Source organism: Drosophila navojoa, chromosome 5 (assembly GCF_054131105.1).
Source record: "Drosophila navojoa isolate 15081-1374.11 chromosome 5, UAZ_NAV_1.0, whole genome shotgun sequence".
Lineage (NCBI taxonomy): Eukaryota > Metazoa > Arthropoda > Insecta > Diptera > Drosophilidae > Drosophila > Drosophila navojoa.
Window position 1 is genome coordinate 12,305,138 of NC_142893.1, and position 5,019 is coordinate 12,310,156.

A 5,019-nucleotide genomic window follows, 5' to 3' on the forward strand; every position below is an offset into this window, starting at 1 on the left:
TTTAGCTAAAAATTAACATAGTTTATTTTTGCCATGAAAAATAAAAATAAATAAATAAAAATAATAAATAAAAATATAGATAAATATATTATTGTAAATATTTTGAATAAATTGATATATTGTCATTATATTATATATATTCAAATGACGTATCACAAATATTTATAATACGACATGACAAGAGAGCGCCTTATTGTTAGAGTTGTCTACGGGATTTTACTCAAGGTTTATATAAGCACTCTGCGAAAGTGAAACAAATATATCTGTATATGATAAAGAATGGATATAATATAATGGTTATTCGACGCTCAGAGACCGCCGAATTGGAGCATTTTCATATAAGTTTGTATGGGAACCAGTCAAGACATCGATTCGAGCATTTCTGTGTAAATATATACCTTAAATTTTGGTAGCTAAATAAAATCATTGTCAATGAAAATTCCAGAGTACCTATCTCTAGAGTATCTGCAGCTAAGCGAACTGCGGGCAGAGGCAAAGCTGAGAGCTGAGAGCTGAGAGCAGGCAATGCTAGCAGGAGGCGGTCAGGCAGGCAAAATATGCTTCAAGTGGCAAAGTTTGTGCTGAAGACATTAATTTGAGCCTGGATGATATTCAATTTAGGCACTCCGCAGAGACTTGTGGCACTACTAACCCACCACGCACACATACACACACACACACACACACACACACACACACACACACACACACATACACACACACACATACACACGCATACGTAGAACGTGCAACAGCGGCAACAATGGCCGCAGCAACTGTAAAATATGACCAAAATGGTCAAACTTGCCAAGATATACATACAGTATATATTTATATCTGTATACACATCTGTGTATGAGTAACTTGGTGACAGTGTTGGTAAAAAACACGAAAAAGAAAAGAAAACGAATATGAAAATGAAAAAGAAGAATAGGGAAATGTATTTTTTGGCACAACTTTTTACATGCACTTGCTGTGGCTTGTTTGTGTTGGTGCCTGGCCCTGCTGCTGTTGCTGCTGCTGCTGCTGCTGGAGCTTGTCCTGGTCAACTTCCCATGCTCGAGCGTCATTTTATTAAGTTGACAACACTTGCGCAACAAAAGCAGCCTGGCCATGCCTACAATTGGGGTCAGGCCGAAGGAAAAAACATTTTATACAACTTTTTCTTTGACGCTTCACAAAACATGCGGCCGACTAGCGCCTCCCGTCTCCTGCTCGGTGTGCCTCACTCTGCTGCCTCCTTTAATATAGTTATTTTAAAGTTTTTCGTTTAATTTTCAATTTGCTGTGGGCGACATTTTAAAATTCCTCCACACGACTCGTAGGCGGGCCGCCTGCTGCCAGCTGTGGCCTTGTTTTAATGTGTACCAACATCTTTTTTTTGTTATTGTTTTATTATTATTATTATATATTTTTATTTTGTATTTTCCTTTTATTTTTTTTTGTGCTTTGGGGCCAAATTGCTTTTGTATATATATACATACGTGTGTGTGTTTGTGTGCTTGCATATTTTATATTTTCATTTGCACTCGTATTTTTGTTAACAAGCAATTTATGCATTTTCAATTTTAGCCTATTTATTTATTTTGCCAGCCTCCTGTTTGCACTGTCAACAATTCTCAGTACGGCACACATTCATGACCATATAAATGCATATAGAGCTATATATAGAGTGAGAGACAGAGAGGGAGAGTGAGTCGAAAATTGTTCGGGAATAAAGTCGTGTGTCATGCGTGCCAAATGAGAAAAGTTTTCTCTATTCTTTTAATACTCATTGACCAAAGTGTAATGAGTATATTGGTTTTCTGCAATGTCCATGAATGACAAGCATTTGAAGGGACTTGCAATTGGGACTATATATAGACTATTGTATAAACGCTCTAGGCGCATATGTCCACGCCATTTGACCCAATGGGAAAATGATTTCGACACTGCTTAGCTTGTGAAGGAGTATTCTGCGGTCGTTAATGCCCCACTTCATTTTTCGCTGTTGTGGTTTTTGCTGCTTTGACCACGAGTCGGACTACATATAATAACAATAATAATTTGTGCTCGCTTTAACTATAACATAGTGTGATGATTATTGTTATTAGTATTATTGTTGTTGTTACTTTTGTGTGTATGTGTATGTGTTTTTTTTTTTTTTTTTGGCTATTCTTCGAGAGGCTGTTTGGGTTCCTTGTGGCTGGTCAATATTTTTCTAGGCACAACAAAACATTTGCACTCGCTGCATAAAGTGTTGACAGTGTCCTGTGCATTGTTTGTTTGCGTTCAGTGTAGAATGTACTCAAAGAAAAATATAATCAACAAAAAAACCTCATTTAGCTGTAGCAGAAAATTTTATTTTATTTTGATTAGGATTTTGAAATGAGTTTTGGGAGTGTTTATTGAGGTGGCCATCAAATGTTGTTGATTTGATTAAGTGAAATGGATGAATAATTGTTGTAGACAAATATAATAAACTTTTATATATACATTTATGTAGTTGTTGATCCAGTTTAACATGGCACAGATTGAGCTACTCACTTCTTACTTTTGTAATATATGTATTAAAAGAGAAAGAGAAGGAAATGTATGTATTGCGTATGCTGGAACGACGAACGTCAGTTCAGAAATGATCGGTTTCTTTTTTGTTAAATAATCATAAGTCAAGGTTTCATTAGTTCTATTTTATTTTAAGCAAATTCTCATTCCAGTTTAGTCCACGTTTGTTTCAATTGAATGCAATTCCCTTTAATGGCAATTAAACAAAATTCTCTTAAGTAGCAGAAATTTAGTGAGCATATAGCCAGACTTCTAGACTCTTTGAGGGTTCTCCTCTTGGGTCTCTGCCATATCGCAAAAGGGTTTTAACTCGCCCAGACGACACACAACTGAGGCTATAAATTGTCAGCTTTTGTGTACACAAAAATGCTTATACTTACCAATAGGCAAAAGTGTGTGTCAGAGTGTCTGTGTGCGTGTCTGTGTGTGTGTGTGAGCACATACATCTATTGGTGCTTGTGTGGAACGTGGCGAACTAGCGACCTGGTCCCAGCTGCGTGGCGAACTTATGGCATCGATAAAGTAATGAATTACCAGTTTTGTTGTTCCTCTCTTCTGCCTCCTGCCTCCTGCCTCCTGCCAACTGCCTTTTACCCTGGCGGAGAAGCACCGTAAAAATAGTATAACTATAAATTGTATTTGTATTTTATTATTGCGTCTGAGCATTATTGTTGCCATGAGTATTGTCAAACATTGGCTCTGATTACGCTGTCAATAAGCTGGCGAAATATGATTGCCAAGCCCAAAACCAAGCTGAGTAAGTGTGTGAGTGTGTGTGTGTGTTTGTGTGTTGGTTGTTTTTTAGCCCTGTTGCTTTGTCGCCTTTGTGTGTATGGGGTGTTGTTGTTGGCCATGTTAGAATTATGCTCGTCATGGCGGCACTTCCGTGCCCAACGGCTGTTTGCCTATTGTTGTGGGAGCAGGAGCAGCAGCAGGAGCAGCAGAACTTCGTGCAGACTCTCAGCAGCAGCAGCAACTGAAGATGGCTGGCAAGGTGGGCTTGGGCTGGCATTTATTGGTACTGGGCCGCTCGTAGCTGTCGGGCCTGTCGGACTGTCTTCGTGTTTTTTAAGTTATTGCATGGGGAATCGGACGTAAACTAAACAAACGTGGCCAGGATGCCATCCTTGCACGCTGCCGAGCATAATAACAAATGGAGCATTGGCGTTGTCTCCATTGTTGTTGTTGTTGTTGGTGTGCGACAATCTCGCTGGCTGCCTGACTGGCTCGAAGGCTCTTCTATCGCAAAAATCCCCAGATCCCTTATGTAATTTTTAGATTTCCTGCTGCTCATTGGTTTTGGGCTACGCTTCACAATATATATACATATTCATAGATATGTATGATACATATATATGTATGTATGTATCTCCTTTATATCTTTATAAATGGTTTTCCTTATGCAGCCATAAAAAATGAATTAAACCTGTTGCCTGCCATTTGCAATATACAAATTGAAGCTGAAACAGTAACTGAAAGTTGAAAGCCAAAAGCTGTAGCTGTAGCTGCAGCTGTATCTGTATCTCTGTGCCTTTGCTTACCAAATATGCACTGTCCTAATGAAAGTCAAGATGCCAGTCAGTTCTGGCCAAGTTGTGGCTAGTAGTTGTAGCTACCTATCAGTTGCCAGCAAATTGCAAGTTAAACAAAGCTAACGAATTGCACGGGGAGGGAGCTGGGCGCGGGACGGGACGGAGGACGCCAGACGGATAGGATTTCCGTCAAAAGTGCCGCAAAAAAGCAACCAAAATTGCTTAGAAGTGCTCGGGCTGGCAAGCAGAGGGAGAGATAAGAGTGAGATAGAGAGAGAGAGGTGGGAAGGCTGCGCTCTTCCTCTACCTCTCTTTGCTGGAGCTTAAAAACTGCAAATCTCTTGGATAAGGGCGAGCAGCCAGAAGTCAGCAGCTCGAGCAGTCAGCAAACGGCAGCAGCCGCAAGTTGCCTGTCGACGGGCAAACTTATGGCTAAGACCACAAACAAATTTCATGCTGCAATGTTGCACAGCCAAAAGATGCTAGCTGGGTGTGGGCGGTGCGGGGCTGTGCAGGGCGGTGCGGAGCGGTCGACCGAATTAGATGTGCAAGAAAATTGTCTTCCTGTATGAATTTCATAATTTCCCAAGTTTTAGTTATGAAAAGCAAGCAATTTCCTTTTTGCCAACTGGCTGACGGGCTGAGCTCAGCTCCTGGCCGGATTCTTCTGCTAGGTGTGTGCGTTGGCTTGGTTTACGTTCAAACATCGTATATTCACGTGAATGTCTGCGTGTGCCTGTGCTTGTACGTGTGTGTGTCTGTGTGTGTGTGTTTTGTATGTGTGTCGGCAATTTGGCAAGTTTAAACTTTTAATGCGAATCACTTGCGCAAGTTAAGCCTTTAGTTGCTGTTCGGCGTATGCGTCATATGCCTTGGATTAGTTTTTCAATTTCTGCGCCTCTTGTTTGCTGATGTCATCGAGACAACTCCAGAGATCCTGTAC